The 25,763-nt window shown below is 49.4% G+C and overlaps 1 long non-coding RNA gene across 1 annotated transcript; it reads left to right on the top strand.

Annotated features, from left to right (window-relative positions):
• The first annotated feature begins 589 nt into the window (after positions 1 to 589).
• Positions 590 to 16,371, top strand: LOC309628418. The gene is made up of 2 exons (XR_014244512.1): positions 590 to 1,627; positions 12,761 to 16,371. It is a non-coding gene; the product is annotated as an uncharacterized lncRNA (long non-coding RNA).
• Positions 16,372 to 25,763: the final 9,392 nt, after the last annotated feature.

A 25,763-nucleotide genomic window follows, 5' to 3' on the forward strand; every position in this document is an offset into this window, starting at 1 on the left:
GCTGCAGATGGCATTATTTCATTCTGTTTTATGGCTGAGTAATATTCCATTGTATATATGTATCACATCTTCTATATCCATTCATCTGCTGAGGGACATTCAGGTTGCTTCCATGTCTTGGCCATTGTGAATAGTGCTGCTGTGAATGCTGGGGCGCGTGTATCTTTTCAAATTATAGTTTTGTCTGGATGTGTGCCCAGGAGTGGGATTGCTGGTTCATACGGTAATTCTAGTTTTAGTGTTTGAGGAACCTCCATACTGTTTTCCATAGTGGCTGCATCAATTCACATTCCCACCAGTAGTGTAGGAGGGTTCCCTTTTCTCCACACCCCCTCGAGCATTTATTTCTAGACACTTTAATGATGGCCATTCTGACCACTATGAGGTGATAACTCACTATAGTTTTGCATTCTCTAATAATTAATGACGTGGAGCATCTTTTCATGTGCCTATTGGCCATCTGTATGTCTTTGCAGAAATGTCTATTTAGACCTTCTGCCTACTTTTTGATTTTTTTTCTTTTGAGTTGTATGAGCTGTTTGTATATTTTAGAATGAGGCCCTTGTTGGTTGCATCATTTGCGCGTATTTTCTCCCAAACACTTAGCACAGGTTCTGGAACGACTGGATACCCACATGCAGAAGAATAAAGTTGGACCCTTACCTCCCCTCACCCCGTATACAAAAATCAACGCAAAATGGACCAAAGGCCTAGATGCAAGAACCAAAATTATAAAACTCGTAGAAGAAAACGTGAGAGTAAATCTTCATGACCTTGGATTTAGTCATGATTTCTTAGATCTGCTACCAAAAGCACAAGCAACAAAAGACAAAATAGATGAATTGGACTTCCTCAAAATGAAAAACAGTTGTGTATAAAAGGAGCAAGGAATAAGATAATCCACCATCCAAAATGGCACAAGATGTTTGCAAACCATGTATCTGCTAAAGGACTGTAGCCCACCAGCCAAGCCCCCGGTGGTCCAGTGGAGTGTCTGTGCGGTCCCTCCCGTCCTCGGTGATCAGGGGATCTCAGGCCCCACAGCACCCGAGGGGTGGACACTGGTCATCCTCAGCACCCTCAAGGAGTGAGCGCTGGATGGTCTTGAGCCCAGATGCACTCCCATTACTGCCCTCAAAGGCTGACGGCTTCAGCATGCCTCCAGAAGGACACAGAGTATTTGCAAGTCTTTGAGAACCAAGAGAACCATCTTCACTTTTCTGAAAAGGGCATCTTATTATTTCACAGCATGACCATTTTCAACCTGGCTCTCAGGGGTGCCCTCCCACCTTCTTTATTTCTCTGAGAGTGGCCATGGTGGTTTGGCTGTCCCCAATCCCCACACCAGGTGATAAGGCCGGTGGGGCCAGATCCTGGTGGTCCTTAGCTTCATTGGAGACTAACCCAGACTCTCAGCATCCTGCTTCTCCCCATCACCAATCCTCATCTCCTCCCCTCTCTCTTTTCCTCTTGCTTTTCAGTCTCAGATTTACCTGATGGTCACCACTCACAGTTCCCGCAGAGCCCAGAGATTTCTCCTTGAAGGAAAGGTTCTGGAAAATCAGAGGGATAAATAAAGAATGCAGCTGATTCCCGCCTTGTGCTGACGCCCAAGAGGGTGAGGAGAGTGAGTGTTTTCTCATTAGAATTTTAAATCCTCCAAGTAATAGATCATTTGGGGGGGGGCATCCGATATCTTCCTGCTCATTCTAATAATGTCATTCCTGTATTTTAATGTGGTAAATAATTTAAATCATAAATATGCTGAGGGGGAGATCCATTTAAAAAATGTTAGAGGTAACTCCAAGGGATTTACAACAAACAAGGACACAGAACCCTGTGTTCAGACGCTGGCTGAGAGATTCCTACCCTGAGCTGCAGTCCCCTGGAGGGCGGAGTGGCCATGACTCTCCTCCCGCAGGTGAGCCTACACAGGCACATCCCACGTGGGACCACTGCATCGCAGAATCTTAGAGTGGCCAATGGTAGGCAGCTGGCTAGAGATGCGGACAAGAGAAAACTGCCCAGCAGCCTGGGACAACCCCAGGGTGAGGCCTTAGGAAGGGCCAGTGTCAGAGCATCAGAGATAACTTGAAGAGAGTTCAGGCTGTTAGGGACATCGTCAGAGATGTACTTAGGGACATATTCAGGGCCTTAGTTATGGACAGGATCAGGGCATTATTTAGTGACAGCTTAGACTATAAGGGACAGCGTCAGGGCCTAAGTTAGGGACAGTGTCAGTGCTTCAGTTAGAGATAACGTGAGAGCCTTAGTTAGACACAGTTCAGGCTGTTACTTAGGGGTATCTTCAGGGCCTTCGAGCCAGCATCATGGCCATAATTAGAACCAGTGTCAGGGTGTTAGTCAGGGCCAAAACTAGGGTGTTAGTTAGGGAAAGAGTCAGGTCATTAGTTACAGACAGTGTCAGGGTTTTAGGTAGGGACAGCGGCAAGTCCTTAGTTAAGAAGAGTGTTGGGGCCTCACTTAGGGGCAACGTCAGGATGTTAGTTAGGGAGAGTCAGGACATTAGAATGTCAGGTTCTGAGATAGAGACAGCATCAGGGCCTTAGTTAGGGACAGCGTCAGAGACTTACCTAGGGACATATTCAGGGCCTTAGTTATGGACAGGATCAGGGTGATACAGAGGAATACCTAAGGGTATTAGGGACATCTTCAGGGCCTCAATTAGGGATAGCATCAGGGTGTTAGGGAAAGAGTCAGGCCATTATTATAGATAGTGTCAGTGCCTTAGGTAGAGAGAGCATCAGGGCCTTAGTTAAGGACAGCGTCAGAGACATACTTAGGGACATATTCAGGGCCTTAGTTATGAACAGGATCAGGTTGTTATTGAGAGATACATGAGGCTATTAGGGACAGCATCAGGGTGTTAGGGAAAGAGTCGGCCGTTATTATAGACAGTGTCAGTGCTTCAGGTAGAGACGTCATCACAGCCTTAGTTAGGAAGAGGTCAGGGCCTTGGTGAGGGACAGGGTCAGGCCAACAGTGAGGGAAATCTAAGGCTATTAGGGACATCGTCAAGGCCTTAGATTGGGTCAGCATCAGGGCTGTAGTGTCGACCAGTGTCAGGGCATTAATGAGGGACAAAATTAGGGTGTTAGTTAGGGAAAGAGTCAGGTCATTAGTTACAGACAGTTTCAGGGCCTCAGGTAGAATCGGCATCAAGGCCTTAGTTAAGAAGAGCATCAGGGCCTCAGGTTCAGCATCAGGACATTAGTTAGGGCCAGCAACAGGGCCTTCGGGACAGTGTTGTCAGGCCCTCAGAGATAACGTGAGGGCCTTAGTAAGAGACAGTTTAGGCCGTTAGTTAGGGACACTTCAGAGACTTTCTTAGGGATATATTCAGGGCCTTAGTAATAGAATCAGGGTGTTATTTTGTCACCGCTTAGGCACTAAGGGGCAGCATCAAAGCCTAAGTTAGGAAGGGGGTCAGCATCTTGGGGATAGTGTTAGGGACTTTGTAAGTTATAGCTTAGGCCATTAGCTAGGGACAGTGTCGGGCTTATTAAGGGCAGTGTCAGAGACTTAATGAGGGACATCTTCAGGGGCTTAGTTATGGACAGGATCAGGTCCATACTTGGGACCAGTGTCAGGCCGTTATTTAGGGGCAGTGTCAGGGCCTTCTGTAGAGACAGCGTCAAGGCCCTTAGTTAGGAAGAGGGTCAGGGCCTTAGGACAGGGTCAGAGACGTACTTAGGCACATCTTCAGGACCTTAGTAATGGACAGGATCAGGACCACAGTGAGGGACATCTAAGTCTATTAGGGACATTGTCAGGGCCTTAGATAGGTTCAGCATCAGGGCCGTAGTTAGGACCAGTGTCAGGGTGTTATTTAGGGGCAAAATTAGGATGTTAGTTAAGGAAAAAGTCAGGAAATCAGTTACAGACAGTGTCAGCTTCTCAGGTAGAGACTTCAGGGTCTTAGTGAGAGCATCAGCATCTCAGGTAGGAACTGCATCAGGCCATGACTTAAAGACAGTGTCAAGGCCTTAATTAGGGAGAGTGTCAGGGCCTCAGAGAAAACTTGAGGACCTTAGTAAGAGACACTTCAGGCTGTTCATTAGGGACATCATCAGGGCGTTAGTTATGGACAGGGTCAGGGTATTAGTGAAAGACAGCTCAGGCAATTAGGCACACCATCAGGGCCTTGGTTAGGGGCAGCGTCAGGGAGTAGTTGGGGAAAGAGTGAGGCCGTTAGGTAAAGACAGACTCAGGGCCTTAGTTAGAGACAGTGTCAAGTTCTTTGTTAGGGACACTGTCATGGCCTCAGTTAAAGATAACTTGAGGGTCTTAGTTAGAGATACTGTCAGGGACTTAGTTATGGACATCTTTAGGGCCTCAGAGGTAATTTGAGGGCCTTAGTAACAGACATTTTGGGTCATTAGTGACATTGTCTGGACCTTAGTGCCGTCTTCAGTACATCATTTATGGGCCGCATCAGGGCATTAATGAGGGACAGCTCATGTTATTAGGGACCGTGTCAGGGCCTTAGTTAGGGACTGTGTCAGGGCCTTTGTTAGGGAAAGAATGAGGCCATTAGTTAAAGACAGACTCAGAGCCTTAGATAGAGACAGCCTCAATCCTTAGTGAGGGAGAGTGTCAGGGCCTCAGTTAAAGATAAGTTGAGGGCCTTTGTTAAGGACAGCCTCCAGGCCTCAGTTAGGGACAGGGTCATGGCCTCGGGACTAATTTCAGGGCCTTAGTTAGGGACAGCATCAGGGATTTAGTTAGCGTAAGAGGCAAGACATTAGCTAGGGACAGGGTTAGGTTAAGGTCTAGGGATAGTGTCAGGAAATGAGCTAGGGATAGTGTCAAGACCTTAGTTACTGAGAGTATCAGGGCCTTATTTAGAACCAGTGTCAGGGCTTCAGGTAGGGCCAGCATCAGAGGCTGACTTAGGGAGAGCGACAGGTACTGAGTGAGGCCTAGCGTCAGGGCCTTAGCTGGGGACCCTGTCAGGTCATGACTTAGTAGCAGCATCAGGGCCTTGGCTGGATAAGCATTAGGGTATCTTTAGACATGATCAGGGCCTGAGTTAGTCACAGTGTCAAGGCCTCAGTTAGGGATAGTTTGAGGGCCTGAGTTAGGGACAGCGACAGGGCTTTCTTAGGGACGGTGTCAGGACCTTGGTTAGAGATGGGTCAGGATATTAGCTCAGGATAGTGTCAGGGTTTTAGTTATTGCCGGCAGCAGGGCCTATATTAGAGATAGATTGCGGGCCTTAGTTAGGGACAGTGTCAGGGCCTTAGTTAGGACTAGTCAGGGCCTTAGTTATCGAGAGCATTAGGGTTTCAGTTAGGATAAGAAGCAGGACATTAGCTCCAGACACAGTCAGGTTCAAGGCCAGGGGAAGTGTCAGGAAATGAGCTAGGGATAGCGTGAGGGCCTTAGTTATTGAGAGCATCAGGGCCTTAGTTAGGACCAGCGTCAGGGCCTTAATCAGGACCAGTGTCAGGGCTTCACGTATGGACAGCGTCAGAGCCTAACTAAGGTACAGCAACAGGGCCTAAGTGAGGCCTATCTTTAGGGCCTGAGTTAGGGACAGTGTCAGGGCATGACTTAGGAGCAGCATAAGGGCCTCTGTAGGATCAGCATTCGGGTCTTCGTTAAAGACATCAGGGCCTCTGTTAGGGACAGCCTCAGGGCCTCACTTAGGGACAGCATCAGGGCTTACTTTGGGACAGTTTCAGGACCTTGGTAAGACATGGGTCAGGATATTAGCTCAGGATAATGTCAGGACTTTAGATATTGACGGCAGCAGGGCCTTAGTTAGAGACAGTGCCAGGGCCTGAGTTAGGACTAACATCAGAGCCTTTGTTAGGTACACTGTCAGAGACTGAGTGAGGAGTAGTGTCAGGACCTTAGGGACAGTGTCAGGGACTGAGTTAGGTGTAGTGTCAGGGCCTTAGTTAGGGACAGCGTCAAGGATTTAGTTAGCATAGGAGGCTCGACATTACCTAAAGACCAGGTTAGGTTAAGGTCTAGGGATCGTGTCAGGAAATGACCTAGGGATAGTGTCAAGACCTTAGTTACTTAGGGCATCAGGGCCTAATTTAGGACCAGTGTCAGGGCTTCAGGTAGGGATAGCGTCAGAGCCTGACGTAGGGAGAGCGACAGGTACTGAGTGAGGCCTAGCGTCAGGACCTTACCTAGGGACAGTGTCAGGGCATGACTTAGGAGCAGCATAAGGGCCTCTGTAGGATCAGCATTCGGGTCTTCGTTAAAGACATTCTCAGGGCCTCTTTTAGGGACAGCCTCAGGGCCTCACTTAGGGACAGCGTCAGGGCTTACTTTGGGACAGTTTCAGGACCTTAGTAAGACATGGGTGAGGATATTAGCTCAGGATAATGTCAGGACTTTAGATATTGACGGCAGCAGGGCCTTAGTTAGACACAGTGTCAGGGCCTGCGTTAGGACTAGCATCAGAGCCTCTGTTAGGTACCGTGTCAGGGCCTGAGTTAGGAATAGTGTTAGGGCATTAGTTAGGACAGTTCTGGGCCAGATTTAGGACGAGCATCTAGGCCTTAGTTAGGGACAGTGTCACGGCCTTGGGACTAAATTCAGGGCCTGAGTTAGGCACAGCATAAGGGCTTCAGTTAGCATATGAGGCAGGACATTTGCTAGGGACAGGGTTAGGGTAAAGTCTAGGGATCGTGTTAGGAAATGACCTAGGGATAGTGTCAAGACCTTAGTCACTGAGAGTATCAGGGCCTTATTTAGAACCAGTATCATGGCTTCAGGTAGGGACAGCGTCAGTGCCTGACTCTGGGAGAGCAACAGGGCCTGAGTGAGGCCTAGCGTCAGGCCCTTAGCTGGGGACACTGTCAGGGCATGATGTAGGAGCAGCATCAGGGCCTTTGTTGCATCAGCATTAGGGTCTTAGTTAAAGACATGATCAGGGCCTGAGTTAGTCACAGTGTCAAGGCCTCAGTTAGGCATAGCTTCAGGGACTGAGTTACGGACAGCCTCAGGTCTTCACTTAGGGACAGCAACAGGGCTTTCTTAGGGACGGTGTCAGGACCTTGGTTAGAAATGGGTCAGGATATTAGCCCAGGATAGTGTCCGGATTTTAGTTATTGCCGGCAGCAGGGCCTATATTAGGGACAGTTTCCGGGCCTTAGTTAGAGACAGTGTCAGGGCCTTAGTTAGGACTAGTCTGGGCCTTAGTTAGGGAGAGCATTAGGGCTTCAGTGAGGATAAGGGGCAGGACATTAGCTCGGGACAGAGTCAGGTTCCAGGCCAGGGATAGTGTCAGGATATGAGCTAGGGATAGCGTGAAGACATTAGTTATTGAGAGCATCAGGGCCTTAGTTAGGACCAGCGTCAAGGTTTTATGTAGGGACAGCGTCAGAGCCTAACTAAGGTAAGGCAACAGGGCCTAAGTGAGGCCTATCTTTAGGGCCTGAGTTAGGGACAGTGTCAGGGCATGACTTAGGAGCAGTATAAGGGCCTCTGTAGGATCAGCATTAGGGTCTTCGTTAAAGACATTCTCAGGGCCTCTGTTAGGGACCGCCTCAGGGCCTCACTTAGGGACAGCGTCAGGGCTTACTTTGGGACAGTTTCAGGACCTTGGTAAGACATGGGTCAGGTATTAGCTCAGGATAATGTCAGGACTTTAGATATTGACTGCAGCAGGGCCTTAGAGACAGTGTCTCAGCCAGAGTTAGGACTAGCATCAGAGCTTTTGTTAGGTACAGTGTCAGGGACTGAGTTAGGTGTAGTGTCAGGGCCTTAGTTAGGGACAGTGTCAGGGCCTGAGTTAGGACGAGCCTCCAGGCCTCAGTTAGGGCCAGGGTCACGGCCTCGGGACTAATTTCAGGGTCTTAGTTAGGAACAGCATCAGGGATTTATTTAGCATAAGAAGCTCAACATTAGTTAAAGACAAGGTTAGGTTAAGGTCTAGGGATTGTGTCAGGACATGACCTAGGTACAGTGTCAAGACCTTAGTTACTTAGGGCATCAGGACCTAATTTAGGCCCAGTGTCAGGGCTTCAGGTAGGGACAGCGTCAGAGCCTGACTTAGGGAGAGCGACAGGGCTTGAGTGAGGCCTAGCGTCAGGGCCTTAGCTAGGGATAGTCTCAGGGCATGACTTAGGAGCAGCATAAGGGCCTCGGTAGGATCAGCCTCAGGGGCTTTGTTAAAGACATTCTCAGGGCCTCTGTTAGGGACAGCCTCAGGGCCTCACTTAGGGACAGCAGTCAGGGCTTGCTTAGGGATAGTTTCAGGACCTTGGTAAGAGATGGGTCCGGAAATTAATTCAGGATAGTGTCAGGACATTAGATATTGACGGCAGCAGGGCCTTAGTTAGGGACAGTGTCAAGGCCTTAGTTAGTACTAGCATCTGGGCCTCTGTTAGGTACAGTGTCAGGGCCTGAGTTAGGAATAGTGTTAGGGCCTTAGTTAGGGACAGTGTCACGGCCTTGGGACTAAATTCAGGGCCTGAGGTAGTCACAGCATAAGGGCTTTAGTTAGCATAAGAGGCAGGACATTTGCTAGGGACAGGGTTGGGGTAAAGTTTAGGGATCGTGTCAGGAAATGACCTAGGGATAGTGTCAAGAGCTTAGTTACAGTATCAGGGCCTTATTTAGGACCCGTGTCAGGGCTTCAGGTAGGGACAGCGTCAGTGCCTGACTCTGGGAGAGCAACAGGGCCTGAGTGAGGCCTAGCGTCAGGCCCTTAGCTGGGGACACTGTCAGGGCATGATGTAGGAGCAGCATCAGGGCCTTTGTTGCATCAGCATTAGGGTCTTAGTTAAAGACATGATCAGGGCCTGAGTTAGTCACAGTGTCAAGGCCTCAGTTAGGCATAGCTTCAGGGACTGAGTTACGGACAGCCTCAGGTCTTCACTTAGGGACAGCAACAGGGCTTTCTTAGGGACGGTGTCAGGACCTTGGTTAGAAATGGGTCAGGATATTAGCTCAGGATAGTGTCCGGATTTTAGTTATTGCCGGCAGCAGGGCCTATATTAGGGACAGATTCCGGACCTTAGTTAGAGATAGTGTCAGGGCCTTAGTTAGGGAGAGCATTAGGGCTTCAGTGAGGATAAGGGGCAGGACATTAGCTCGGGACAGAGTCAGATTCCAGGCCAGTGGTAGTGTCAGGATATGAGCTAGGGATAGTGTGAAGACCTTAGTTATTGAGAGCATCAGGGCCTTAGTTAGGACCAGCGTCAGGGCCTTCATCAAGACCAGTGTCAAGGTTTTATGTAGGGACAGCGTCAGAGCCTAACTAAGGTAAGGCAACAGGGCCTAAGTGAGGCCTATCTTTAGGGCCTGAGTGAGTGACAGTGTCAGGGCATGACCTAAGAGCAGCATAAGGGCCTCTGTAGGATCAGCCTTAGGGTCTTCGTTAAAGACATTATCAGGGCCTCTGTTAGGGACAGCCTCAGGGTCTCACTTAGGGACTGCGCCAGGGGCTTAGTTTGGGACAGTTTCAGAACCTTGGTAAGATCAGGGTCAGGATATTAGCTCAGGATAATGTCAGGACTTAAATATTGACGGCAGCAGGGCCTTAGTTAGAGACAGTGTCAGGGCCTGAGTTAGGATTTGCATCAGAGCCTTTGTTAGGTACAGTGTCAGGGACTGAGTTAGGAGTAGTGTAAGGGCCTTAGTTAGGCTTGAGACTCCAGGACCTTCCCTGAGTTCCAAAGGGCAGATTCGAATAGTTGCTAATCAGGGAAGGGAGGGGATGCAGAGACAAGGGAGGAAGAGCCAAGAAACAGCAGTGCAGCCTTGGGGCAGGATCCTGGTTTTGCCTCAAGGGATACACTTAAGAGTATCTTTGGGCGCTTTACCAACCTAAAACCCCCACAAAATAGAAGATTTTCATGTTCTTCATTCCAGAGAAGCTCATCAAGAGACCATCTGAGGCCAGATTAAAGTGAGTTAAGGCCCTGTGCACACACTAATCCTTAGGATCAACTGTGTCCTTAAACCATTTCTGTAAAACTCCTCACCAGATCCTCCTGCATTGGGACGCACGGTTTTTGAGGGCACGAGTTTTCTGTATCCCCCTTTGGCTGCCAAAGCAGTAAAGCTATTCTTTTCTACTTCCTCCAAACCTCTCTCTCTGAGATTCGATTTGGCACTGGTGCACAGAGGTCGAGTTTTCGACATCAAATTTAGTACCCAGTGTGGGACTGACTTGGGGATGGCCCCTGTGGGTCCCCTGACTTGATTGGACACTGAGATTTTCTCCACGCCAGCCTCTTTCGAGAGAGTGTAGGGTTGGAGAATTCCTTTAGAGGCCAGACCACGTGGGACCCTTGCCTGGAAAGGCCGAGCCCCAGTCATCCCAGCAGTTAGAACTGTGGGGCAGGAGTAGATGGTGGAAGAGGGACCACCCTAGCAGCTGCCGAGGCTGTCTTTGCCTTGAGGACATTCCTCTCTTCCTCCTGCCTGGACTGCCCCGAATGTCCTACTCCAAGGGATTATTTGGGGGAACCAGAAAAATAGCATTTGGGATGTTGCAGCACCTCAGCCAGCATGTGGTAACTCCCCTGGCAGGCACTCTGAGGTCCTTTTAGCCCTGTACATTTGGGGGAACCTTGGTTCCCATTTGGGTGACTTTTCATTCCAGGAAATCTCATTTGGAAGGTGCACCACTTGGACAGAGGTCACAGGCTAAGTTGAGACTTGGAAGCTGATTTGAGTCTTGTGCTGTTTGGTTTTTGGTTTCTGTTTGGTTTCTGGTTCCTTTGGTTTGAGGCTTCCATTGGTGGTTAGGATTTTGTTTTGTTCTTAGCCCGCATTTGAGTGTTCTATGGTTCAGACATAAGAAGTGCTTCTTCTTCAGTTCCATCTGATAGCCAATGGGCAAAATCCTGGCAGACTGGTCAACCTATAGTTGTAAACCTAAGACTAAGAAAAGAATGAAATTCTGTTGTAATTTTGTCTGGCCAGTGTATGGATACATTCTTGAAAAATGCGGAAAGGTGGTCTTTGAATGGTAGCCTAAATGACTATACTATCCTTCAGCTAGTTATTTTGTCACAGGAAGAGAAAGACAGAAGAAGTTCTGTATGTTCAAGCATTTATGAAGCTACGTAATAAAGAAAGTGAGCGGCTAGGTAACAGGCTGATGGTACAAAGAGAAAAGAAAGTCACTTTGTACTAGAGCTGGTTGTGTCTGAATGTGGAAAAAAATAAGGGGCAACATAAGATGGATACAGAAGTGATGAACATTTGTGAAAAGGGAACACTGAGGAAAGAGTTGTGCATGACCGGGATTTTCTAAGATGGATTTTGTTGGAAGTGGGTTAGGGCAAGCCTGGATTTGGTTTCTCCCTCCAAAGTTTTCTTGGAATGCTGTGTTTGATTGTGGACAGCTTGTGAGTTTCTTTGCCTGTGTCTGTGATCTGTATTTTTGTTTGAAATCTCTTTACTTTGGTTCAGTGAATGAGTGTTGTTTGGCCAATTCTAACAGTTCTTTTGATCTCCAGCTAACTTGGAGATGCTTTAGAAGGCCCTTGAGCCATCTCAGAGAGAAATGTTTGATTAGTATGTTAAATTACATGGAATTCCTAAAAATCTAGTATGTCCTGGTAAAATTTTATCAGTCATAATTCTAGTTATTTTTAAATGTTGTATGTCACAGCAATAATGGTTTCTTTTGTCATTTACATTGTGATCAAATGTTTAACCATGACCTTTTAAGTCTTTATGTGATTTATAGATAGTTACTGTTGTGCTCTAACACTTTGCAAAACTGCTCCATCTTCAAGAAGATCTATGTGAAGGACCTTTTGGCAAGCACGGGTCTCTGATAAATTTCATATCATAATGCCAAACTGGGTAAGAAATGAAAAATCTTAATGGAGAATCGGATGGCTTCATAAAAAGTTAACAAAAGGATTGGTTACTGAGTGAACTGGTGAATATGGTTATAATGTTTTTGTTTTTTTGTTACTGGCTTTGATCTGTGTTTCCCAGACACAGGGAAGTCCTTCACCTGAAGCTACTTAGGACTTGGAGCAATTGGGTAAATGACACCTCTGTACTGAAGTGTGTGTTTATGAAAGTTACTGTGTTGGCTTCATTTTGCCCTGATGTTTAAGAGGAAAGGAAAATTACCTAGTGAAGTTATCAGAGTGTAATTACTCATGATGTATCACTGTTTGCTTTAGGTCTACTGCTAAAAGCACATGTACAATGCTTGTGTGACAATTGGGTATGAATAATAAAATGTATGGCCTATATAAAGCGTTTTCTCATTAACATACCTCTGAGCATGTTCACGATACCTGATCAGTATTCCCCCAATGTGGATTAACTAGGCAAATATAAAGGAGGCCTAGCGCTGAGGGCCATGATCTACACCTGGGCCAAACAGCTGAATCATTCTGGCACTGACGGATTGACATTTTGATCATCAATGCTTTCTATTGAAAGACTTGTAATCAAAAGGGAAAAAAACTCTTCACGTATTGAGGTGTGAGGAAGTCACTCTGGCTTCTACATGGTTTAACTTAAATTTTACTGACCAAAGTGGCCTGTGTTTTGGCCTTTTGGATATGAATTGTACATCTGCTTTGGCATTGAGGAGGGGAATGCATTTGACAGTCAAAAAGTAACTATGGTTCAGACATCCAAGATAAACCTAAGTGACCATTGTAGATGTGATTCAGATGCATTCCTGTATTTTTTTTTTTGTTTTTAAGTTTTTTTTTTTTGGATGTGGACCATTTTTTAAGTCTATTGAATTTGTTACAATATTGTTTCTGTTTCATGTTTTGGTTTTTAGGCCACGAGGCATGTGGGATCTTAGCTTCCTGCCCAGGGATCAAACCGGCACCCCCTGCGTTGGAAGGCGAAGTCTTAACCACTGAACCACCAGGTAAGTCCCCGTGTTCCTGTATTGTTGAAATTGAATTTCTGAGCTATATCAGACTCAGGATGCCACTAGCCATTCTCAAAACAATGTCTGCTCGTAGCTGCAACCGTACGTTTTCAAGGACTCCTCTCTTAACGATTAAATTTCAAACAGTGATGTTAGATCAGATACTAATAGAAAGATGAGACATATGTGTAGTGGTCAATAGCTCCTGTTATGGTACATCAATACTACATCAGAAGTTAAAACCTACTTAGGTAGAATTAGACAACTGGCTGCGAAGCCTCTCTGAAGTGCCAGTTCCAGACCAGGTTTCAGACTTATTCTCCTGAATTCCTAAGGGAATGAGATCTATTTTTACTGTTAAAATTTCAGTTGTTACCCCTCCTATTTTAACTGGATTGGTTACACCAAAATGGGGGACCAAGGGACTGAGATCTTAATCATACGAGTCTCAGGTACAGGACTTGGAACTCAAATATTTCTAACTTGGTATCCATTCCCCTAGATTTAGGCAGGACTGCGCCCCATTTAAGCGAGAAGTAGCCAGAGCAGTCATCACCCTGTTCCTTGAAGGATGTGGGGAAAGATAAAAGTGAAGTGGGGATTAAAACCGAGTCCCCTTAAAACCGAGTTCCTGTGCCAAGTTTATGATTAATGTCTCAATCTGAAATGATTATTCCTTTTCTTGTCAAAAATCTGTTCTCCTCAAGATTGAGGAGTATCCAGAAGAGGAGGAGTGAAACTGAGAGGGACTCTGTGGTCTCCTGGGCACAGAAGCCTTTCTGTGTGCCTCCTAACTTGTTTGTAGGGAATAGACTAGAGACTCCAGGACCTTCCCTGAGTTCCAAAGGGCAAATTCGAACAGTTGCTAATCAGGGAAGTGAGGGGATGCAGAGACAGGGAGGAAGAGTCAAGAAACAATAGTGCAGCCTTGTGGCAGGATCCTGGTTCTGCCTCAAGGGATACACATAACAATATCTTTGAGCTCCTTAAAGAACTAAAACCCCCAACAAGTGGAAGATGTTAGCATTCTTCATTCCAGAGGAGCTCATCAAGAAACTATCTGAGACCAGATTAAAGGAGTGCAGGCCCTGCATACACACTGATCCTTATGAGCAACCACACCCTTGAACCATCGCTCTAAAACACCAAATCCTCCTGCATTGGGACACACAGCTGTCGAGGGCACGAGCCTGCTGTGTCCTCCATTGGCTGGCAGAGTGATAAAACTAATCTTTTCTATTTTTCCAAAACACTGTTCTCAAGATTTGATTCAGAACCGGTGCAGAGAGGCTGATTATTCAGTATCAGTTAGGTCCAGAGTCAGGCAGTTAGTTAGAAACAGTGTCAGGTCTATAGTTATGGAAAGCCTCAGGGAATTAGGGAGGGAGAGACCAAGATATAACAGACAGCATCAGATCCTGAGCTGGGGAGAGTGTCAGGGCATGACGTAGGACCAGCATCAGGACTGTAGTTAGGATCAGCATCACGGTCTTAGTTAAAGTTATTGCCAGGACCTGAGTTAGGCAAAGTGTCAGGGCCTGAGTTAGGCAAAGTGTCAGGACCTGAGTTAGGCAAAGTGTCAGGGCCTGAGTTAGGGACAGAGTCAGGACCTGAGTTAGGCAAAGGGTCAGGGCCTGAGTTAGGGACAGCTTCAGGGCCTGAGTTAGGGACAGAGTCAGGACCTGAGTTAGGGACAATGTCAGGGACTGAGTGAGGCCTAGTGTCAGGATCTTAGCTAGGATCAGCATCAGGGCCTTAGTTAAAGACATTATCAGGGCCTAAGTTAGGTACAGCAACAGGGCTTCAAAGGGACAGCCTCAGGGCCACACTTTGGGACGGCATCAGGACTTTAGTCGGGACAGTGTCAGGACCATGGTAAGAGATGGATCAAGATACTAGCTTAGGATAGTGTCAGCACATTGGTGATTGACGGCAGCAAGGCTGACGTTAGGGACAGCTTCAGGGCCTTAGTTAGGGACAGCGTCAGAACCTGAGTTAGACCAAACATCAGGGCCTAAGGTAAGACTAGGGTCAGGGCCTTTGTTAGGGACAATGTCAGGGCCAGGGTTAGGCCTAGCATGAGGGCCTGAGTTAGGCTGGGCGTCAGGGCCTTAGTTAGGGACAGCCTCAGGGCCTCACTTAGGGACAGTGTCAGGGCTTACTTAGGGACAGTGTCAGTACATTGGTAAGAGATAGGTCAGGATATTAGCTCAGGATAGAGTCAGGACTTTAGTTATCGACAGCAACAGGGCCTTAGTTAGGGACAGTGTCAGGAGCTTAGTTAGGACTAGCATCAGAGCCTTTGCTAGGTACAGTGTGAGGGACTGAGTTAGGAGTAGTGTCAGGGCCTTAGTTAGGGACAGTGTGAGGGCCTGAGTTAGGACAAGCATCCAGGCCGTAGTTAGGGACAGTGTCAGGGCCTTGGGACTAATTTCAGGGTCTTAGTTAAGGAGAGCATCAGGAGAGTCAGGAAATGAACTAGGGATAGTGTCAAGACCTTACTTACAGAGAGTAGTTAGGGACAGTGTCAGGGCCTTGGGACTAATTTCAGGGTCTTAGTTAAGGAGAGCATCAGGAGAGTCAGGAAATGAGCTAGGGATAGTGTCAAGACCTTACTTACAGAGAGTATCAGGTCCTTACTTAGGGCTAGTGTCAGGGCTTCAGGTAGGGACAGCGTCAGAGCCTGACTTAGGGAGAGCGACGGAGCCTGAGTAAGACCTAGCGTCAGGGCCTTAGCTAGGGACAGTGTCAGGGCATGACTTAGGAAGAGCATCAGGGTCTCAAAGACATTTTGAGGGTCTGAGTTAGGTACAGCGTCTGGGCCTGAGTTAGGGACAGACTCAGGGCTTCACTTAGGGACAGAATCAGGGCTTACATAGGGACAGTGTCAGGACCTTGGTTAGGACCAGCATCAGAGTCTATGTCAGGAATCGTGTCAGAGCCTCAGTTAGGAGTAGTGTCAGGGCCTTAGTTAGGGACAGTGTCAGGGCCTGAGTTAGAACTAGCATCATAGCCTTTGTTATATATTGTATCACGGCCTGAGTTAGGAGTAGTGTCAGAGCCTTAGTAAGGAACAGTGTCAGGGCCTTAGTTAGGACCAGCATCAGAGTCTATGTCAGGAATCGTGTCAGAGCCTCAGTTAGGAGTAGTGTCAGGGCCTTAGGGACAGTGTCGGGGCCTGAGTTAGGTGTAGTGTCAGGGCCTTTGTTAGGGACAGTGTCAGTGCCTGAGCTAGGTGGAGTGTCAGGGCCTTAGTTAGGGACAGTGTCAGGGCCTTGGGTATGACTAGCATCAGAGCCTTTGTTAGGAACAGTGTTAGGGTCTTAGTTAGGATTAGTGTCAGGTCCTTCTGTTAGGTACAGTGTCAGGTCCTGAGTTAGGAATAGGGGTAGGGCTATAGTTAGGGACAGTATCAGGCACTGACTTAGGACGAGCATCTAGACCTTAGTTAGAGACAGTATCACGTCCTTGGGACTAAATTCAGGGCCTGAGTTAGGCACAGCATAAAGGCTTTAGTTAGCATAAGAGGCAGGAGGTTAGCTAGGGACAGGGTCAGGTTAACATGTAGGGATAGCGTCAGGGAATAACCTAGGGATAGTGTCAAGACTTCAGTTACTGAGAGGATCAGGGCCTTCTTTAGAACCAGTGTCAGGGCTTCAGGTAGGGACAGCGTCAGAGGCTGACTTAGGGAGAGCGACAGGGCCTGAGTGAAGCCTAACGTCAGGGCATTAGCTAGGGACATTTTCAGGGCATGACTTAGGAGCAGCATCAGGACCTTTGTAGGGTCAGCATTAGGGTCTTAGTTAAAGACATGACCAGGACCTGAGTTAGGAGTAGTTTCAGGGCCTTAGTTAAGGACAGTGTCAGGGCCTTAGTTAGGACTAGCATCAGAACCTTTGTTAGCTATTGTGAAAGGGACTGAGTTAGGGACAGGTTCGTGGCCTTTGTTAGGACTACGTTTAGGGTTACGGTTAGAGTTAGGGTTTTAGGGTTGGGGCTAGGGTTAGGGTTAAGGGTTAGGGGTTAGGGTTTAGGGTTTAGGGTTTAAGGTTAAGGGGAGGGTGAGGGTTAGTTTTAGAGGGTTAGGGTTACATTTCCAGAGCACTCGAACAGCATCAAGACCACATTTCTAGACAGTCCAACGTGCCATAGAAGTCTTCGTCATGGCCCTCGTCTGAGGTGACATGAGAAAACACTCTGCTTAGAATTCTTCAATGACCGCATACCTGAAGTCCCCTTACTCAAGGAGAAAGTCAGCATCCTACCATGTTCTATTGCTCACGGGAAACACAACGTGAGCAATTGCCTTCAGGTAAGGCCCTGAATTGCCATGCAGAAGAGGAGGCGTGCAGCAGTTTCCATGAGACCGTAGCCGATGCTCTGCATTATTTTAACGTCAGTACGCTTTGCAGGACATCTAGGAGCCTCGCGTAGGCACCCTATTCCCTGCAAGAACACTGAGTAGCCACAGGCCCGCTAAACAACATCCAGGCCCGTAGGCCTTCGGAGCCACTCTGTGTATGCCAAGTGTAGGGCAACAGATTGCACTCTTTCTTGGGACAGCTTGATTTCCCCAGCACTCCCACAGGTCGACGAACACCGTTCTAGCAGGTCCAACGTGCCGTGCAAGTCTGGCTCATTGACCAAGTCTGAGCTGCACTGAGAAAAACCCTCGGCTTCATATTCCATCTGGGACCCCCTGCCTGAAGTCACCCTGCCTCCAGGAGAAAGTTAGCTTGCGTTCCGACTGCAACTAAAGCCCAGTTCCTTGGGTAACACTGCAGGCTTCTGAAGAGCCACGGGCCCGGAGGCTTAGCTGGGGCGTTCCTTGGTTGAGGCAGTTCGCTATTTGCAGAACACCCTGCTTCGAGGAGTTGATTCAGGGAAGGGACCACTGGGTAACCTGTGTCTGTTTGGACTTGTTAGAAAGCACAGGGATGTATGCTGCGTGTGCCCGTGGAAATGGGGACCTGATGAAACTAGCCTTGCTTTCCCATTCTGAAAGCTCCATTCATGCTGCCTTGAAGCTACTTGAAATTGACTGCTGTTGACAGGCCACTAGCCACTGTAGGCATGGCTCTGGGAAGAAAATGAGCATTCTCCAGGTAAGCAGGGTGCTTCGATGCCCGGGGTGGAACTCATCCTGCCACGCTCTAGAGCTAAAGGGAAACTCAACGTGACTACTGGCCTCGAGGTAAGTCCCTGAGTAGCCGCGCAGAAAGGGAGGCATGCAGCTGTTTCCATGAGGTATTAGTCGCTGTTCTGCTTTATTTTATTTTATTTTATTTTTAAGATTTATTTATTGATTGATTGATTGCTATGTTGGGTCTTCGTTTCTGTGCTAGGGCTCTCTCCAGTTGCGGCAAGTGGTGGCCCCTCTTCATCGTGGTGCGTAGGCCTCTCACTATCGCGGCCTCTCTTCTTGCGGAGCACAGGCTCCAGAGGCACAGGCTCAGTAGTTGTGGCTCACGGGCCCAGTTGCTCCGCGGCATGCGGGATCCTCCCATACCAGGGCTAGAACCCATGTCCCCTGCATTGGCAGGCAGATTCTCAACCACTGCACCACCAGGGAAGCCTCTGTTCTGCTTTATTTTTAAAGGAAGTACCCTTTTCATTACTCGTAGGCCCCTCGGGTGTGCATCATTTTCCCTCCAGGATCAGTGAGTACCTCCAGACCCCTGTGGGCCTGCTGAGCAACATCGAGGCCCAAAGGTTGGTCCCTGGGAGGCCCTCTGTGTATGCCGAGTGATGGGCAACAAACTGCTCGTTCCTTAAGGAGAGCTACATTTCCAGAGCACTGGAACAGCCTCAGGACCACATTTCTGGCCAGTGCGATGTGCCATGGAAGTGTTCGTCATGGCCCCCGTCTGAGCTGCCATGAGAAAACACTCTGCTTAGGATTCTTCGAGGACCTCGTACCTGAAGTCACTCTGCTCGAGGAGAAAGTCAGCATCCTACCATGCTGTGTCGCTAACGGGACACTCAGCGTGAGCAGTTGTCTCGAGGTAAGGCCCTGAATTGCCATGCAGAAGCGGAGGCGTGCAGCAGTTTCCAGGAGGCCATAGCCGTTGCTCTGCATTATTTTAACGTCAGTACGCTTTGCAGGACATCTAGGAGCCTCGCGTGGGCACCCTATTCCCTGCAAGAACACTGAGTACCCTCAGGCCCCCGTGGGGCTGCTAAGCCACATGCAGGCCCGTAGCCCTTCGGAGCCACTCTGTGTATGCCGAGTGTAGGGCAACAGACTGCACTCTTTCTTGGGACAGCTTGATTTCCTCAACACTCCCACAGGTCGACGAACACCTTTCTAGCAGGTCCAACATTCCGTGCAAGTCTGACTCATTGCCCTAGTGTGAGCTGCACTGAGAAAAACACTCGGCTTCGCATTCCATCTGGGACCCCCTGCCTGAAGTCCCCCTGCCTCCAGGAGAATATCGGCTTGCGTTCCGACTGCCACTAAAGCCCAGTTCCTCGGGTAACACTGCAGGCTTTTGAAGAGCCACGGGCCCGGAGGCCTAGCTGGGGCTTTCCTTGGTTGAGGCAGTTCGCTATTTGCAGAACACCCTGCTTCGAGGAGTTGATTCAGGGAAGGAACCACTGGGTAACCTGTGTCTGTTTGGACTTGATAGAAAGCACAGGGATGTATGCTGCGTGTGCCCGTGGAAATGGGGGCCTGATGGAACTAGTCTTGCTTTCCCATTTTGAAAGCTCCATTCATGCTGCCTTGAAGCTACTTGAAATTGACTGCTGTTGACAGGCCACTAGCCACTGTAGGCATGGCTCTGGGAAGAAAATGAGCATTCTCCAGGTAAGCAGGGTGCTTCGATGCCCGGGGTGGAGCTCATCCTGCCACGCTCTAGAGCTAAAGGGAAACTCAACGTGACTACTGGCCTCGAGGTAAGTCCCTGAGTAGCCGCGCAGAAAGGGAGGCATGCAGCTCTTTCCATGAGGTCTTAGTCGCTGTTCTGCTTTGTTTTATTTTATTTATTTTATTTTTTATTGTTTTTCTAAGATTTATTGATTGATTGATTGCTATATTGGGTCTTCTTTTATGTGCTAGGGCTCTCTTCAGTTGCGGTAAGTGGGGGCCACTTTTCATCGCGGTGCGTAGGACTCTCATTATCGCGGCCTCTCTTGTCATGGAGCACAGGCTCCAGAGGCGCATGGTCAGTAGTTGTGTCTCACGGGCCCAGTTGCTCCGCGGCATGTGGGATCCTCCCAGACCAGGGCTCGAACCCGTGTACCCTTCATGGGCATGTAGATTCTCAACCACTGTGCCACCAGGGAAGCCCCTGTTCTGCTTTATTTTAAAGGAAATACCCTTTTGAGGACCCGTAGGCCCCTCGGGTGCGCATCATTTTCCCTCCAAGATCAGTGAGTACCTCCAGACCCCTGTGGGCCTGCTGAGCAACATCGAGGCCCAAAGGTCGGTCCCTCGGATGCCGTCTGTGTATGCCGAGTGATGGGCAACACACTGCTCGTTCCTTAAGGAGAGCTACATTTCCAGAGCACTGGAACAGCCTCAGGACCACATTTCTAGCCAGTGCGACGTGCCATGGAAGTGTTCGTCATGGCCCCCGTCTGAGCTGCCATGAGAAAACACTCTGCTTAGTATCCTTCGAGGACCTCGTACCTGAAGTCACTCTGCTCGAGGAGAAAGTCAGCATCCTACCATGCTGTGTCGCTAACGGGACACTGAGCGTGAGCAGTTGTCTCGAGGTAAGGCCCTGAATTGCCATGCAGAAGCGGAGGCGTGCAGCAGTTTCCAGGAGGCCATAGCCGTTACTCTGCATTATTTTAACGTCAGTACGCTTTGCAGGACATCTAGGAGCCTCGCGTGGGCACCCTATTCCCTGCAAGAACACTGAGTACTCTCAGGCCCCCGTGGGCCTGCTAAGCCACATCCAGGCCCATAGCCCTTCGGAGCCACTCTGTGTATGCCGAGTGTAGAGCAACAGACTGCACTCTTTCTTGGGACAGCTTGATTTCCTCAACACTCCCACAGGTCGACGAACACCTTTCTAGCAGGTCCAACATGCCGTGCAAGTCTGACTCATTGCCCTAGTCTGAGCTGCACTGAGAAAAACCCTCGGCTTTGCATTCCATCTGGGACCCCCTGCCTGAAGTCCCCCTACCTCCAGGAGAATGTCGGCTTGCGTTCCGACTGCAATGAAAGCCCAGTTCCTCGTGTAACACTGCAGGCTTTTGAAGAGCCACGGGCCCAGAGGGTTAGCTGGGGCGTTCCTTGGTTGAGGCAGTTCGCTAGATGCAGAACACCGTGCTTCGAGGAGTTGATTCAGGGAAGGAACCACTGGGTAACCTGTGTCTGTTTGGACTTGTTAGAAAGCACAGGGATGTATGCTGCATGTGCCCGTGGAAATGGGGGCCTGATGGAACTAGCCTTGCTTTCCCATTCTGAAAGCTCCATTCATGCTGCCTTGAAGCTACTTGAAATTGACTGCTGTTGACAGGCCACTAGCCACTGTAGGCATGGCTCTGGGAAGAAAATGAGCATTCTCCAGGTAAGCAGGGTGCTTCGATGCCCGGGGTGGAACTCATCCTGCCACGCTCTAGAGCTAAAGGGAAACTCATCGCGAGTACTGGCCTCGAGGTGAGTCCCTGAGTAGCCGTGCAGAAAGGGAGGCATGCAGCTCTTTCCATGAGGTCTTAGTCGCTGTTCTGCTTTGTTTTATTTTATTTTGTTTAATTTTTTATTGTTTCTTTAAGATTTATTGATTGATTGATTGATTGCTATATTGGGTCTTCTTTTATGTGCTATGGTTCTCTCCAGTTGCGGTAAGTGGGGGCCACTCTTCATCGCGGTGCGTAGGCCTCTCACTATCGCGGCCTCTCTTGTTGCGGAGCACAGGCTCCAGAGGCGCAGGCTCAGTAGTTGTGGCTCACGGGCCCAGTTGCTCCGCGGCATGTGGGATTCTCCCAGACCAGGGCTCGAACCCGTGTTCCCTGCATTGGCAGGCAGATTCTCAACCACTGCGCCACCAGGGAAGCCCCTGTTCTGCTTTATTTTAAAGGAAGTACCCTTTTCAGGACTCGTAGGCCCCTCGGGTGTGGATCATTTTCCCTCCAAGAACAGTGAGTACCTCCAGACCCCTGTGGGCCTGCTGAGCAACATCGAGGCCCAAAGGTTGGTCCCTCGGAGGCCGTCTGTGTATGCCGAGTGATGGGCAACACACTGTTCGTTCCTTAAGGAGAGCTACATTTCCAGAGCACTGGAACAGCCTCAGGACCACATTTCTAGCCAGTGCGACGTGCCATGGAAGTGTTCGTCATGGCCCCCGTCTGAGCTGCCATGAGAAAACACTCTGCTTAGGATTCTTCGAGGACCTCGTACCTGAAGTCACTCTGCTCGAGGAGAAAGTCAGCATCCTACCATGCTGTGTCGCTAACGGAACACTCAGCGTGAGCAGTTGTCTCGAGGTAAGGCCCTGAATTGCCATGCAGAAGCGGAGGCGTGCAGCAGTTTCCAGGAGGCCATAGCCGTTTCTCTGCATTATTTTAACGTCAGTACGCTTTGCAGGACATCTAGGAGCCTCGCGTGGGCACCCTATTCCCTGCAAGAACACTGAGAACCCTCAGGCCCCTGTGGGCCTGCTAAGCCACATGCAGGCCCGTAGCCCTTCGGAGCCACTCTGTGTATGCCGAGTGTAGAGCAACAGACTGCACTCTTTCTTGGGACAGCTTGATTTCCTCAACACTCCCACAGGTCGACGAACACCCTTCTAGCAGGTCCAACATGCCGTGCAAGTCTGACTCATTGCCCTAGTCTGGGCTGCACTGAGAATAACCCTCGGCTTCGCATTCCATCTGGGACCCCCTGCCTGAAGTCACCCTACCTCCAGGAGAATGTTGCTTGCGTTCCGACTGCAACGAAAGCCCAGTTCCTCGTGTAACACTGCAGGCTTTTGAAGAGCCACGGGCCCAGAGGGTTAGCTGGGGCGTTCCTTGGTTGAGGCAGTTCGCTAGATGCAGAATACCGTGCTTCGAGGAGTTGATTCAGGGAAGGAACCACTGGGTAAACTGTGTCTGTTTGGACTTGTTAGAAAGCACAGGGATGTATGCTGCGTGTGCCCGTGGAAATGGGGGCCTGATGGAACTAGCCTTGCTTTCCCATTTTGAAAGCTCCATTCATGCTGCCTTGAAGCTACTTGAAATTGACTGCTGTTGACAGGCCACTAGCCACTGTAGGCATGGCTCTGGGAAGAAAATGAGCATTCTCCAAGTAAGCAGGGTTCTTCGATGGCCGGGGTGGAGCTCATCCTGCCACGCCCTAGAGCTAAAGGGAAACTCAACGTGACTACTGGCCTCGAGGTAAGTCCCTGAGTAGCCGCACAGAAAGGGAGGCATGCAGCTCTTTCCATGAGGTCTTAGTCGCTGTTCTGCTTTGTTTTATTTTATTTATTTTATTTTTTATTGTTTTTCTAAGATTTATTGATTGATTGATTGCTATATTGGGTCTTCTTTTATGTGGTAGGGCTCTCTTCAGTTGCGGTAAGTGGGGGCCACTTTTCATCGCGGTGCGTAGGACTCTCATGATCGCGGCCTCTCTTGTCATGGAGCACAGGCTCCAGAGGCGCATGGTCAGTAGTTGTGTCTCACGGGCCCAGTTGCTCCGCGGCATGTGGGATCCTCCCAGACCAGGGCTCGAACCCGTGTACCCTTCATGGGCATGTAGATTCTCAACCACTGCGCCACCAGGGAAGCCCCTGTTCTGCTTTATTTTAAAGGAAGTACCCTTTTCAGGACCCGTAGGCCCCTCGGGTGCGCATCATTTTCCCTCCAAGATCAGTGAGTACCTCCAGACACCTGTGGGCCTGCTGAGCATCATCGTGGCCCAAAGGTCGGTCCCTCGGATGCCGTCTGTGTATGCCGAGTGATGGGCAACACACTGCTCGTTCCTTAAGGAGAGCTACATTTTCAGAGCACTGGAACAGCCTCAGGACCACATTTCTAGCCAGTGCGACGTGCCATGGAAGTGTTCGTCATGGCCCCCGTCTGAGCTGCCATGAGAAAACACTCTGCTTAGTATCCTTCGAGGACCTCGTACCTGAAGTCACTCTGCTCGAGGAGAAAGTCAGCATCCTACCATGCTGTGTCGCTAACGGGACACTCAGCGTGAGCAGTTGTCTCGAGGTAAGGCCCTGAATTGCCATGCAGAAGCGGAGGCGTGCAGCAGTTTCCAGGAGGCCATAGCCGTTGCTCTGCATTATTTTAACGTCAGTACGCTTTGCAGGACATCTAGGAGCCTCGCGTGGGTACCCTACTCCCTGCAAGAACACTGAGTACCCTCAGGCCCCCGTGGGCCTGCTAAGCCACATCCAGGCCCGTAGCCCTTCGGAGCCACTCTGTGTATGCCGAGTGTAGGGCAACAGACTGCACTCTTTCTTGGGACAGCTTGATTTCCTCAACACTCCCACAGGTCGACGAACACCTTTCTAGCAGGTCCAACATGCCGTGGAAGTCTGACTCATTGCCCTAGTCTGGGCTGCACTGAGAATAACCCTCGGCTTCGCATTCCATCTGGGACCCCCTGCCTGAAGTCACCCTACCTCCAGGAGAATGTCGGCTTGCGTTCCGACTGCAACGAAAGCCCAGTTCCTCGTGTAACACTGCAGGCTTTTGAAGAGCCACGGGCCCAGAGGGTTAGCTGGGGCGTTCCTTGGTTGAGGCAGTTCGCTAGATGCAGAATACCGTGCTTCGAGGAGTTGATTCAGGGAAGGAACCACTGGGTAACCTGTGTCTGTTTGGACTTGTTAGAAAGCACAGGGATGTATGCTGCGTGTGCCCGTGGAAATGGGGGCCTGATGGAACTAGCCTTGCTTTCCCATTTTGAAAGCTCCATTCATGCTGCCTTGAAGCTACTTGAAATTGACTGCTGTTGACAGGCCACTAGCCACTGTAGGCATGGCTCTGGGAAGAAAATGAGCATTCTCCAAGTAAGCAGGGTTCTTCGATGGCCGGGGTGGAGCTCATCCTGCCACGCCCTAGAGCTAAAGGGAAACTCAACGTGACTACTGGCCTCGAGGTAAGTCCCTGAGTAGCCGCACAGAAAGGGAGGCATGCAGCTCTTTCCATGAGGTCTTAGTCGCTGTTCTGCTTTGTTGTATTTTATTTATTTTATTTTTTATTGTTTTTCTAAGATTTATTGATTGATTGATTGCTATATTGGGTCTTCTTTTATGTGCTAGGGCTCTCTTCAGTTGCGGTAAGTGGGGGCCACTTTTCATCGCGGTGCGTAGGACTCTCATTATCGCGGCCTCTCTTGTCATGGAGCACAGGCTCCAGAGGCGCATGGTCAGTAGTTGTGTCTCACGGGCCCAGTTGCTCCGCGGCATGTGGGATCCTCCCAGACCAGGGCACGAACCCGTGTACCCTTCATGGGCAGGTAGATTCTCAACCACTGCGCCACCAGGGAAGCCCCTGTTCTGCTTTATTTTAAAGGAAGTACCCTTTTCAGGACCCGTAGGCCCCTCGGGTGCGCATCATTTTCCCTCCAAGATCAGTGAGTACCTCCAGACCCCTGTGGGCCTGCTGAGCAACATCGAGGCCCAAAGGTCGGTCCCTCGGATGCCGTCTGTGTATGCCGAGTGATGGGCAACACACTGCTCGTTCCTTAAGGAGAGCTACATTTCCAGAGCACTGGAACAGCCTCAGGACCACATTTCTAGCCAGTGCGACGTGCCATGGAAGTGTTCGTCATGGCCCCCGTCTTAGCTGCCATGAGAAAACACTGTGCTTAGGATTCTTCGAGGACCTCGTACCTGAAGTTACTCTGCTCGAGGAGAAAGTCAGCATCCTACCATGCTGTGTCGCTAACGGGACACTCAGCGTGAGCAGTTGTCTCGAGGTAAGGCCCTGAATTGCCATGCAGAAGCGGAGGCGTGCAGCA

The sequence above is a fragment of the Balaenoptera borealis genome (assembly GCF_965194805.1).
Source record: "Balaenoptera borealis genome assembly, chromosome: 4".
Lineage (NCBI taxonomy): Eukaryota > Metazoa > Chordata > Mammalia > Artiodactyla > Balaenopteridae > Balaenoptera > Balaenoptera borealis.